This window comes from Cygnus atratus, chromosome 3 (assembly GCF_013377495.2).
Source record: "Cygnus atratus isolate AKBS03 ecotype Queensland, Australia chromosome 3, CAtr_DNAZoo_HiC_assembly, whole genome shotgun sequence".
NCBI classification, from domain to species: Eukaryota; Metazoa; Chordata; class Aves; order Anseriformes; family Anatidae; genus Cygnus; species Cygnus atratus.
Genome location: NC_066364.1, coordinates 63,353,655 through 63,368,243, shown reverse-complemented (window position 1 = coordinate 63,368,243; position 14,589 = coordinate 63,353,655). Strand labels below are relative to the sequence as shown.

Genomic DNA, 14,589 nt, shown 5'->3' with positions numbered 1-14,589 from the left:
GTAGCAGTTCCCCTGCGGCCTGTGGAGAGGCCCCTGTGGAGCAGGCTGTCCCCCTGTAGCCCATGGGTCCCTCATGGAGCAGATCTCCATGCTGCAGCCTGTGGAGGAGCCCCCGGTGGAGCAGGTGGATGTAGCCTGGAGGAGGCTGCGGCCCATGGAGAGCCCCTGCAGAAGGAGACTCTAAGCCAGACCTGCAGTCTGTGCAGGGGAGCCCACACAGGAGCAGGTGATCTGGAGGGAGCTGCTGCCTGTGGGGGACCCATGTTGGTTTTGTTTCTCACTGCTCTAGCTTGTTAGTAATAGGTAATACATTTCATTAATCTCCCTATGTTGAATCTGTTTTGCCCATGACGATAATTGTTGAGTGATCTCCCTGTCCTTATCTCAACCCTTGAGCCCTTTCCATCCCATTTTCTCACCCTTTCCCTTTGAGGAGGGGGATTCAGAATGGTTGTGGTGGAGCTCAGCTGCCCAGCTGGGTAAAAACCACCATACTAGTTTAAGTGTATGTTCATGCAAAAATTTGGAGCTGTGTAGATAGTTACATCTCATTTTAGGATAATAATGATATAGTATACTTTCAAGAAAATTTCCCTAGCTAGGCAGGAAGAAGAAGTTACGATTTTTAAAATGTTAATCAACAGGTCTCCTTCTGGAGGAAAAATATTGCGTAGCATAAAATGAAACATTTTAGTTTGGGAATTTCAGCAAAGGTAACTTTTATTTTTCTATAATCTTAAAATTTTATATACTTGTTAATTTATTTTATAAATTAAAACCATAAACTTAAAACATTAAAATAGAACTTAAAAACTTAAAAACTTAAAACATAATTGATGCTGAAGCGAGAGATTAAGCTCTTTAAAATTATTTCAAAACTTCGTAACTACTTCAACCAATATTTCATGAAAACTTCTCATAGATGGTGAGACAATGAGACATAAATAAATTGGTATAATCAAGTAATGTTTTGTCATAAGTTCTTCTCATCATCTCTTTAGACTCTTCTGAGACCAGCTGTCTCTAAGACTAGTCTTAGACTAGTCTAAGCTTCTAGACTTCATTAGTCTAGTGGTAATATTGCACTTACAATAAAAAGGCTAGGGTGGATTCTTCTGAGAAGAATCACAAAGAATACCATCTATTTTGCATTTACCATTTCTCAATTCTTTCTATTTGTGTATAACTAGGTACTAAGGTCTATATTTTGGATCCTAGGTTCAAGACCTGCATTTCAGAAGTTTTATAATGAGTTTTGTTTTCTTGCTTAAAGTTAATAGCAGAGAAGTTCAAAAGTGGCAATTCTTAATACACCTAGACTAATGTTTTACCAATATTGATCAAAATTCCTTCTCTTATTTGTTGAAGAATTTAGTTGCCACTTTTGCTACTGGTTTAGATTACAGCTAAAAAATGGTTCTGGACTGTTATTTATAAATAGCTTTTTAAAAATTGTGTTTGTGTAACTTATGACTTCTAAATACATTGGTATACAGAGTGAGTGAAGTAGATAAAGTTATATTTTCAAAGTCACTTTGCAGTTTGTAGTACATTTAATGTGCTGCAATGGACTATATAGCCTTATATAATCAGAATATACATGGCCATATATATCAGAAGATGATATGGTATAAGGCTTTTGATATTTTCAAAAGCTGATAACTTCTGAGGTAAAAAAGATCAAAAGAAAGAACAAGAGGAAAGTAACAGTAAATATATTTATTTGTCAAATCTTTGTACTCCCTTCAATCAAGGAACTATTTTACAGTCTGATATAGCTTTGTATAATTTCTGTTCCGTAAAACAGAATGCTGCGGAAATGAAACATGTAGCTTCAGCCCTTGAAAATGCTCTAGCACTTCCTCAAGTGAATGCAGTGAAAATATTCTTTAGGAATGCAACTTACAGTTGATCAGATAAGGTAAAAAAACATGTAATCTAAAAATTTGTGTAGCTAAAGAGACTTGCTGCAAATACTCGGCTCCTCCATTGGAAGTTTTATGGGAGGTTATTATTTTGTAAACAATATCTGAAATCATTATTATATCTGATATTTTCTTTTTTTTTTTGTTTCCTTTTTTCTGATGTACTACTTCTGGAGGACTGGTATTGCTACAAGCCATTTAATTCTTGGTTGAGCTTACAGAGAGGTAAAGGAGTATAGAGTTAACACCTAGCTTTGATGACAAATGTGAGTTAGTTCCTACTTCATAAATAGTTTGGCAAAAATAAATTTGTTCCAGAACATTGAAGCTGAACTTCTGGAGAGGATTCTGTATGCCAGTTTCAATATCTGCTTTTCACCTAATGCAACAGATAATATTTACAACACCTATGTAACTCCAGCTGCAGATAGCACTTCTTTCCTTTCATTCTTGATGTGCATCCTGTTTTGAATTGCTGAGGACTCCTAGATAGTAGACACACACTAGTCCACTCAGCAAAAGATAAAAAATTATGGCAGATGTCAGAAACATTATAAATATGGACTTAGGGTGAGAAATAAAAAAGGAAAAAATGCAACAGGCCTGGAACAGGCAAGTATTCCTTTCTGAACCATATAACATATTAATTCCTCTGATTATATTTCCTTTGCAAGGAGTTCTCCTGGAACGCTGTTGAGAAAGATTTTTTCCAAACTTTTTCCACTTTGCAGGATTTTCTTGTTAATGGCATAATGATAAAGCAACTGGTATCCTTCTTTTCACTTTCACGTTTTTTGAACAAGCTTTGAACATCATCATGTGTTTTTACAATTCACTCATTCGCTTATTCTTTTTCATGCAACAGTCCCCACAGACCAATGCTAAAAAAAGTGAAATTTACGAGCAATACTATCTGTTCTCAAATGACCGTACAGAAAGAAATGGAAATTGCAATTATTCAGTGTTAAATAACATTCTTTCAATGTCTAGCATGTATTTTGAATGTTAGAATCCAATTACCATATCATAATAAAGACCCTTACTGTACTATATCTTTCAGCACAGGGGGTTTATGTAGCTGGTTTCCATCCATTATTTGTACATTACCTATTTGTTTAGTATAAGAGTATAATTAGGGAAAAATATAGGAGAATAGAAAACAGCTCAATTTTGTCAGAAAATGTATTCATGTATTTGATTCATTGTATTCATATACATTTATACTTTCAAAATGTATTCAGCATGATACAAGAGAACAAAGAAGACAAATTATTTAAAAAAAAGGGGGGTGGGGGGGGCAAAACATTTAACCAAACAGATAACTTTAGCTGCAAGAGAATACAATTGAAGTAAGACTGAGATGGTTGAGTAACTGAGTTACATATGACCCTGTTAAAGACGATCAGAATGAGCTCCTGAAATAAATGTCAATATGATCCAAAATACTCCCGAGGGATACCAGAACTAAGACAAGTGACAAACTAGTGTGTGTCTTTGTCCTACAGAACTGATGTTGCTGTCACAATAGCTGGAGATAATATCACTCAGCACAAGGAAGTTCTTCTCAAGCATTGAATAAACATACATTTTGACAGACAAAACAATATAATCACATTGCTTTTAAGCTTTAAAATGGGAAAATAATCATATATATCTATAAGAACGAGAGAAGGTCAAACAGATGAAGTTTTCAAGACACTGACTGAAACATAACGCTGCATTCTATAACTGAGGGTGTAAGACAACCCAAATAATGTATGGATCTGAATAGACAGAAACTTCTGAAAGCTACAAGAAAATAGACTCCTAATTATGAACAGGAAGCAACTTAATGAGCTATGGACAAAGCAATAAAGAACTTATCTCCATTTTAGCATCTCTCTGTCAAATTATAAACCACTTGGGCTATTAAAAGAAATGTCATTGGATTGTGGTTGTGTCGTAGTAATATCTTAAAACAAGGAAAACTGTATTCATCTTACCATGCAAAATATCGTATTTGTTTGTGAATTTAGTTGATTATGATCAACCACCGAATGAAGGATTTCAACTGCTTTATGTTTGTATAGCAATAATTCAGAATGACTACTAAGCTGTAGTATATATGATTCTAGAAAAGACAAGCCTCTTTTTTCAAACTTAGGTAGATTATTTAGTCAAAATCCTTTTTGCTTAACCAAAATGTGATCTGGGACATAGGCTTAAATCAACGTTTGGATAATTACCCCCATATTAAAAAAAATGTTAAAAAAAAAAAAAAGTTCTGTACACCATAAAATATGAGGATGTTTGAAAGCTCAAAATGAATAAATTTACATGTAGACACATGTTATATCTACAGCTTAGATTTCCTGACGTTCTAGTGACTATGTCTAGCGCCAAACTCTTTGGAAAATTAGGTCGTTTGCAGATTAGCACAATCCCAGGTAATCTTAGATGTTTTATTACCACTGTAATTTGCTTTGCATGGATTTATGAACTATAAAATCATTTTAAAGTAAAATGAAAATCTGCTGATATTTTTTGCTGTTAACTGCTGTGCTCCTTGTTGATTAGCTTTACAGTCAAATACTGATACCTGCAAATAAAGAGAAATTCACTTGTACTTCAGTGTTCCCCACTTTAAAATATTGTTCTTTGAACTTGTTAAAGATTATAAAGTAAGCTAGACAGACTGTATTTTTATTTCTCATCATAACAGGCTCAAGCAAGTTCTGCGATATGTAAATGGAAAGGATATTTCTGTATTTCTTATATTTTTAATAATTTAGCAGCAGTCCTGGGTAACCAGAGAGGTTCCAGTTAACTGACTAGAGGTTGGTTAATGTGACCAAAAAATATTTTTTTTCTCATATTCTAGTTGACATTAATACTCTGTTAGCACAATGTTTCTACCACAGTGCACACAAAAACAAGTACACTAAAATCAGCAGTGTTAGTGAATTGGTAGATCTACACTCACCCCCATTCCCTTTTGTCACTTTACCTTCTTCTCTTTTTATCCCCCACTATCTATGTTCTTCCCCTGGATAGAAACAAAAAATATCCACATGGAAAAAAAAGTAGAAAAGATTAAAGTAATGGTGACCTTTTGTGGTGGTTTTACCTTTCTGGGCAGCTGAACTCTACCACAACTGCTCTTTCACTCTTTCTCCTTAGAAGAAGAGGGAGAGAAGAAAGTATGCTGGAAATAAAAAACAAAAAAAGCAACTCAAGGGTTGAGAAAAGGATAATTTAATTAAAGGGAAAAGGAAGAGGGAAGAAAAACAAGCAAATGAGCAAAGGCTGCATGAAAGCACAGAAAGAGAGAAAAGAAATTACTCTCTACTTCCCATCAGCTAGCGGTGTTCAGCCATGTCCTGGGAAGTAGGGCCTGAATATGCATAGCCGTTGTTTGGGAGGACAGACACCTTCATAATGTGTACCACCCCCCACCCCCTTCCCCTTTCCCACCTTTTATTGCCTCTGAACTCTCACAGAAATTCTGACCTAGGGAAGAAATTATTTATATTTAATTTTTATAAAATATCTCAATTTTCTAAAAAGAATCGAGTGGCTGGCAAAACATACACCTATAAGAACCCTAAATATTGCTAAGTTACAGTTTGGCTTGTGTTCTTCTATGCATTCACAAATGACAAAAGAGTAAAGTTGATAACATAGGTATCAACATTCCTCCCTTAAAAAAAAAGAAAAAAAAAAAGTAAGAGGAACAAGCCCAGACTAGTTCTAATGTGGTACAATTTGAGTAAAATAGATTAACTGCACTGTTTTCTTTGGATAATGAAGCCAGTAAGAGATGGGTAATATGCAATACATATGTGGTCCTGTTTATGTTAGAATTAGGAGCACTGGGATGCACTTTCACCCATGATCGCATATTCAGTGTTTATTTTCTGTACTGAATGTTTAATAAGTACCATTACAAAACTTAACATTTTTTGTGTGTTTTACATTGAAATAATATTACAGTATTCAGGAGAGAAGGACAAGAATATAAAGACAGATGGCATACATATTGTTAATAACTGTTTTTTGTCTATACAAACACGTATTTTGCTGTTTTAGTTAGCATCAGAGTTGGGCTATTCAAAAATGGTTTTGAATAAAGGAAGAAATGAGTCAAACATTTTCTTTTGAGGTTTATCTGAGTAAAACCATTGGGGGGTTTTGTTTGTTTGTTTGTTTTTATTTCATGTGTTTACAATTTCAGGATCAAAAGGAGTTGAAGATTGAAAGAAAGACTATAACAAGAAGTTTTTAAGAGGAAACACCATTTGCTTTATTTCTTTTTATCCTCCATGACTTCAACATCATTCTCCCTTACACTGCCAGACTTAGAATTAAGCCTGCTTGTATCACTAAAGACATGTTTGAGTTATGACATCTACTAACCTTTAGAAAACCCACTGCCTGAAGTCTGAAAATTATTCTCTTGTAATGTACAACATACAAAATATGTAAATGAAATAAAAGAAATATACGTAGTACAGAGCCTACATAAGCTGTGCAAATTTTGTAAACTGTTATGGTCGCTGATGCTTTTGAATATTCAGCTCTGGTAATTTTAGTTCAAAGCATGTTTCCAAAATGTGTAGGGGGCAAAATGCCTTTTCTGTAGACCTTGCCCAGAACAACAAGTCTCCCAGTCCAGGCAAACTGAGAAGCAATTTTAGTCCAATAGCACATTATCACAGTGACATTTTTTTCTCCATGTTTTTGCCATCAACTTGGAGAGTGCCTATATAGTGAAAGAATTAGTTACCAAAGTGATTTTCATAGCGAATTTATATTCCTGCCCTTGACAGGAAAACCATTAAAACATTTCTTTACAGGATTTCTAATACAGTTTATGTGTGAACAGAAACAAATCTTGGGAATTTTAAGACAGCAGAAAAAAAAAAAAAAGGATTTAGAATGGGAACATGAATTCAGAATAGAAATGATTGGAAGTCATGCTTAGTGCTGTCTTCAGCACTCTAGCCACAATGTTTATTTTTACTTGAATACAAAAATTCTTTTTTTTTTTTTTGCGTGTGTGTGTTTACAGTGCATAAACATACATTTAAACTCTACAAATATTTGAGTCAAATAGTATGCAAGTTACAGGAACATGGGTTGTTTATTATACAGTATCATTTTGGAGTTTAAAATCAATTATTTGGGAAGGAAAGATAAAACCAACAGTGAAAAGCCAGCAGTCAACAGATTACTTTGAGGCACATACCACTTAATTAATAGCTTGTCACAGGTACTAAATAATCAAATGTGGACATATATTAAGTAGTTTGAGAAATAGTAGATATCTTTAAACTAGAAGATCTGTGTTGCTGTATAAAGATTGAGATTATTTTAAGAAAAACACTTAAGTGAAATATTTTTGAGCCATTGAATTTAAAAGCATCATAGCAAATACATGTCAGACAAAGGAGCTCATAAGTTTCATAAACCTTACACACCATAAGGCTTTATAAAGAGTTTATATTTTCTGTTTTGCGCTAATAAAATTTTGACAGCACACACCAGAATTTTAGATCCATTTCTATTTCAAGGGTAAATCTCTCTGACTGTAGGTATTTCCTAGATTGCAAAGGATAGAATTAACAGGTGTTTTGAGTCTAGAAAATCACTGTGGCTAAATTTACTCTGGTATCTTGACAAAGAATAATGGGACTTTATTCAATTCACTAAGTATTATTTACCATAGCAGGAACTACAGCTGAAGAGAGGCAATCAAAGACTTTAAGAAATTGAACATCTTAATCTTTCTTTAGCTAAAAGAAAATAGTAATCTTATATAAGTATGGGGAAAATATGCATTTGGAAGTCACTTTGTAGAGAGGTTAAAGCAATTGCAAAGTATTCATTCCAGGAACTGCTCAGAAAAATTTGCGAGAAATCCTTTAGAAATCCTTTATGCTGGTAAATCCTGCAGAGGAAAGATGACAGCTCAGAGATTATTTTATTTTATTTTATTTTATTTTATTTTATTTTATTTTATTTTAAATGGAATGCAGTTTTCTCTGCAAGGATACTGCCCTAACCACAAAGAGAAAGGTTCATTCTGAAAATATGAACTTGGTTCTGTTACAAGGCTAGATTCATGATGGAGTGAGCATCTCTTAGAGCCTTGGCTGCTGAAATCAAGAGATTATAGAAACACGTCAGCTTTCATTTTTTAAAATGAGTGCACATTGATCTCTCCTACTTGCACTTGGAAGCCAGACAAATGTTCAAGTTCAAGAATTAGAATGGAAGTTTAGCATTTATTATTTCAAATCTTATGATTGTTAAACTTAATCTTCTGTCTTCAGGAGGTCTAGGCTTAGGGTTTGGCAGTATTAGGAACTGGTAATACTTTACATTTCCATTATGGTATTTTTCAAAAATGACTGGTATACATAATGTAATAAATGATGAATAAACAACATACATGTGAGACCTTAATAGAGTTTTCTTCAACGTTTTCTGTATCCTAAAATTAAATACTGGAAAGAGGATTTCATTCCTATACTGATATATGTCTGTATATCAGAGTAATTTGAAGTTATATGGTGTGGTATTTACAGACATTACCAAGTCCAGAATATTTATAATCGAACAACTTCCACTGTTAAACACTAATAAGTTTAATAAGTATAATAAATGGGTTTTTGCTCATGTTTTCTGTGTTAATTTAAATTAAGGCCTTTTAAAGACCAAAATCTAGAAAGAGATTTAATCTTGGTAGTAGCACATTCTAATTGTTATACTATAAGAAATGACATGAGGTAGAATCTTTTCTTTATATATGCTGCAAAATAATTCAAGGAATAATGTGTAAACTGTGGAGACAATGCAGAAGGGAAAAATGCTTATTAAAGAAGAAAACATTTGGAGAACAACTTCTGGATTTCAGATAGACTTTCTTCCATTTGAGATATACCTTCTTTTGGGACAAGAATTAGGCTTCTCTTTCAATCTTTTAATCTTGTTTGAACCATGCAGTTCTAGATATTCATATAGATGGATGTACTTAGGAGACAGACATGAGGAAGGATTGGTGTATGATGGTTCAGACATGTGAAGTATTCCTGAGGAATACACACAGACATATGTTACTTTAGATGGTAGTTGGTGAGGGAACAGTATCATAACCATGTATAACACTCAACTCTAGGTAACAGCACAAAGTGTAATGATTAAGGACTGCACTTAAAAATCAAGCAAGGGACCTTACTATAAGCCTTACTCATGAATTGTATGTATAGTTTATTATCTTTTTCTTACTTGCAGTAAAATAAGGAAGCAACATATTTCTAAAAGTGCAAATTCTTTTGTAATTTGTGTGTGTGAAACCCTTTTGGCCAAAGAGGGCTCATGTTTAGAACTCTTCCCCTGGAAGAAACTAGCAGAACTGAGTTTCCCCAGCTGAATATTTATGTGTCCAAAGTGGAACAGCTTCAAGAAAAAAAAAAAGACCAGGAAAAAAGTCTTGACTCAATATAGTGGAAACAAATTATACCAATGGTTTGTTTTTATTTTTCTTTATTCTTCTAAATTTTAAGTATGCTCCATAACAAAAACAAAAAAAAATTATTTAACTTTATAAGTGAGCTAGCCACAGAATATGGAATTTTTGAATCCCACTGAATAAATTGATTGAACCTGTCAGGCTGGCAGGTGATATCAAGAATTAGACAGCGATGGAATAGAAATGCTAAGACTTCCTTACCCATTCCTGACTCCTGCTTACTCGATTAAGTGAGATTTTTGTAAATGCTCTGGCAGTCAACACCAGAATTCTCCAGATACCCCACTGAAACCAACCGAATCTAACTGGTGAATTTAATCCAGGTGTCCTGATAAGAATGTGCAAGCATCCCATGATTGAACATGGAACGGAAACTGGAATTCCCCAGCCCAGCTAAAATGTTTTGCTGCCCTGTTTCTGTAAAGGTTTTGAAAAAATCTTCAGTGGGGTAGGGAGTTAATTGGCAAACTCCGTAATTCTCTCTTTCCTTTTATAAGTACCTTGCCAGCTCAAGGTGGTTGAGATGCTTTGGCTGATATTCACAGAATGGTATTATTTTAGTGCCAGCGGCAAGGTTTCTTCTCAGTTAGCAATAAATCTCTGCTTTTAGAATTCAAAGCAAGTTGTCTGATTTTGGGGGGGGGGGGGGGGGGGGGGGGAGGGGAAGTGTGAAGACTGTGATTTTAGTATATTGTAATTTCACTAATTTGGATAATTTTTTGGTCAGTATATAAGGAAAACTGTAGCAGTAGTACAAGTTAGAAGGCCATGTGTTGTGAGTGGTTATTTAATACATGTATTTTTTAATTTTTTACTGAATTTAAGCACCTGCCCACAAACACAACTGATGACATACCAATCACACTGCTCCTACTTTCTCCATGTATAAACTGACAACTTGGCTAAATTCGTATATTTGGAATCATTTGTTACCTGTACTTCCTGTAGAACACCTGCGGTCTGTTTAATAATGACAGTTGAAAACCTGTTTGTCCTATCATTTACAGTTTGTATTTGAATTCAGTTTGTTATTCAACAGCATATTTACAATTCAAACTACTTATCTAGGAATGACTCTTAGGTTTTGTTTGTTTGTTTGTTTTTTGTTTGTTTTGTTTTGTTTTTGTATATTGATGTAATTAAGGTAATTGATTCACTGAAGGCTCAGATAAGCAAAGTGTCTTAACAACAACAACAAAAAAAATCCAATTTAAAGAAAACAGAAAGTTTTGAGACAGTAAGTGATAAGAGAATATATCTGTATTTCTGTATTATCAGGACGTTATGAAATATATTTATTTATTTATCTGATTAAATTTTGGATTTTGATAAAGAATCCTGCAACTCTATTTCCTCTGAATGAAATATTAATTAATTCATTAAAAGCTGCTTGCATTTGTCTCTTTATATTTTTATATTATTATTTTTATATTATTATATATTTTATATATATTTTATATTATTATTTTTTCTATATTATTGTCATTAATATAGACAAAATAATGGATAGAAATATGAAAGACATGTACATAAACCAAAATAATATAAGACAAGCCAGTTCTCTATCCCAAGAACCCAGACAGTCACTGTGGTGCTTCCTGACACAGTAAAGCAGCAGGAGACAGCTAATGAGGCAAGTCATCCGTTATCATTGCAGTGATAGGCTGATTTAGTTATCTGAATCAAAATGACGGATTCAGGAGGAAGGCTCCTGGGAACTTCACTGAAAATGTTATGTTGATGTTACCATGCGTTGATCAATCTTGTGGAGTACCCCTTTGCCTCCATGACAACAATGAATAGAAACAAAAAAGCAAGGGTTAAGGGGCATGCTTTTGGAAAACTAATATCAGGGAAGATATTTTCTTTATAAACAGGTTTCATTAAACACTGAAATAAGCTTCATGCCTAGGACAAATCATGGCTCTTCAAAATATGGGAGGTTTTATAATGTAATTTCAGCTTGTCAGGAACAATTTTCCTCTTTCCATTTAGGATTACTTAGAAGTTTAGCTTTAGCAGCTACAGTCCATCTCACTGGTTGCTTATTAACTTTATTCCAATATAAAAAGGAAGAAATAGACTTTAACCATTTCAATGCCATCTAGTATTCAAAATGAATACCAATAATTCAAAATGAAGTGTGGTTATATTTTTATAGAATATTCAAATAATTAGATAAGCCAAGTTAATTTTCATAAAGCTAAACCTTTTCAGGAAAGAAGCAATCTGGAGGGCAAAAAATGTACATTGTCCAAAAAAAAAAAAAAAAAAAAAGAAGCAAATGGTGAACAATTTTGTCTGGAAACTGAAGGTAGAGTTAGATTTTGGTTTTGAATTAAAGGTCTAGACTGGACTTTCTAGCAAAATGAGTGAGAATAATTAAAAACAAACAAGCAAACAAACAACAATAACAACAACAACAACAAAACAGACCATAAGAAGAAAAATTAGTTGTTCAGAAATACAGCATCTCATTATTAAATCTTTCACTATTTTTTTGACCCAAATCTGGAAAATAGATTAGAAAATAAAAGCCAGTTTTAGCTCATTTAACTGTGAGTAATAACATTGACCGACAAAGGTTGGATACCTATTCAGAGAAAATAAACTTCTACTTAAATATGCTTACAATGATGAATAATTCTGAGGAAATTTTGCTGACTTGTGATATTTTACTTGGATTTACCAGCTGATTTAAGAAATAGATTTTAAGTTTGTTTGCTTTTTCCCAGGAAATTTACCTAGTCACTCATCTCTAAGCCCCAAGGGTTCTAAGCTAAAAGTGTTTAGAGGAAAAAAAATAAGAAAGAAAAGAAGAGACAAAATAATCTGAAAAGTGTATGCATATCCATTCTGAATCAATAAGAATACGTGTTTTTACTGAAAACTGTAGAATGTATATTCAAGGGGAAAATAATAATATGAAAAAAATATGAACTTGAATTAAAAAAAAAATAAATTGTCCTGGATCACTGCTGGGTGGGAAAGCCAAGTTTCTACTTTGGGAGAGGCCAGAACAGTGTCTGTGGTAGACCCAAAGGGGTTATTGATCCCCAAAGTATCTATTCTCCCTGTTCCCCAGCAACTTAAAAGGTAGATGGTGCAAAATTGGAACCGAAAAATCCCAGTACCAGAGGCAATGAAAAATCATAAACCAGGAGAACTATATGGCAATTTTCGTCTTTTAATGTGTTACGACCTACATTCCTGATACATTTTGCTTGTAAATCAATTTGGGAAGGCAGTTTGTCTGTACCAGTTTTAAAATCCCTACTTACAGTTGAAATAAGAATCAGTAATTATAACAACATCAATAACAATGGAAGTTAAGCAGCTTCAGGCAAAAGATACAGGAAGTTTGACATAAGGGAGGTACTTGACTTGTATTGAACACCTCTAAATGCAGAGAGAAGAGTTTGGAGAAGATGACCCTTGTCCCACTTTCAGAAGACTCAGGGATGCTGGACAATCATGTAAACTTTCACGCAGCTTTCATACCTGTTGGAAAGAAAAGATGCTTTCTGTTCAATACTGGTCTGTACAAATTCAAATATCTTACAGTTCTGCATCATCAAGCCTTTATTCTTCCTGTCAGAAAAGATTATGCAAAATCTTCTGTAACAGTCTGACCTCAGGAGATGGTCAGTATACTGAAATTTGTGTAAAGATGTTTCCAGAAGTGGATTTTGAATGAAAGCTTTACTTTTACTTTTTAAACACATCATCATCTTATTTTGCAGCTGTAGAATTACTTAACATAGTTTTCTTATTCTAGAAGGGTGGGTGGTGAGAGGCTGAAGTAGAAGGCAGTAGATATGGGTTTCATTGACACTTTACCTACAGCTATTTGCGTGCTTTTGGACAAATCACATAATCTCTTTGAGCCAATCTCTTTGAGCCTCAGTTCTCCATCTTTGTTGTAATACTCCTTACTCCTCATTCTTTGTTTGTCTTCAAAATTCTGACTTTAAGATTTCTTTCTTTATAGCAATCTAATCTAATCAATTTTAAAAACCTCATATGCCTCATAATGTGAACATATGCTACTTTGTATGGGAGCTCACAATTATTCTCCTCATGTGACAGCAAACTAATAAAGACTAACTTTGTACCTGGACCAAAACAAAGAAGCAAACCAAAATGATTAATTACTACATAATTCAAGATCTCTTCAGAGCTCCAGCTTTATGTTCAAAGTCACTGAAATAGATATAACAGTCTTTCCCAGAATTCAATTGAAGTTACCATTCCAGAAATCTGGGATTCTCCTCTCTACCAGAAGTAAAAATATATATATAAATATAAAAAAATATATATAATATTCATCTAATTTTTTGAATGCTATGTATGACTGATTGTCCCATGACCACATCTTAAAAAATTGTTCAGTGAGAGGTTATGACCTCCCAGTGTGTCATATTCACACCATTTTTTTTTTCATTTTTATTTTTTTATTTTTATTCTGCTCATAACTCAAATACAGTTCCATTGAGGATCTTGGAGCAAACTAACCTCGATACTTTTTTTTCACATTTTTTTTATAATCTGTAAACTTCTGCCACTATTTTGGGGGAATGCTGTAAGCATATTATGGTACTGAAAAATGTAGTATTTTTTAAAATGTGTTAAAAAAAAAAAATACAAATTTACTTAGAACATCATATTATTTGTTATCTTTAAACATCCAGATCTTTTGTGGGAGCATATTATATTGCCCCATCAGTACTGCTATCCAAGTCCCTATCACAAATACAGAAAAGCTGTTTTCATGATCAAGCAAATAAAAATCTTGCCATTTTGGTCTACTGGGAACCTTGCCCAGATTGACTGCATTAGTAGGCATCTATAATATATATCCTTGAAAAAAAAATGCAGGAGAGGAGTAGCTTAGAGTCTTTAGAAGATCATTGCCGTGGGTTAGATTATAGAGGCTAAGTAGTCACCCTCATATGATAAGATTCAAGAACAGTTAAGGAGTAAATAGTCTCCATTAAGAATTTCATCCTTTTTATATACTTTACCCAACTTTATAGATAACTATTTATTATTTCATCCTTAAATTAAAGTAATGATAAGACTGTGTTCAAGTAACCTTGTATCCTTTAGAAACTCTGCTTTTTAGGGCACAGCCAACGCACTGTAAAAGAA

General features: G+C 33.6%; 1 long non-coding RNA gene across 1 annotated transcript in view; it reads left to right on the top strand.

Annotated features, from left to right (window-relative positions):
• LOC118243946 (uncharacterized) overlaps positions 1–6,425 on the top strand; it is a 32,733-nt gene extending 26,308 nt beyond the window's left edge. Inside the window, exon 3 of the long non-coding RNA XR_004777393.2 lies at positions 6,139–6,425. This is a non-coding gene — a long non-coding RNA (uncharacterized LOC118243946). The remainder of the gene's footprint in view (positions 1–6,138) is intronic.
• The last annotated feature ends 8,164 nt before the right edge of the window (positions 6,426–14,589 follow it).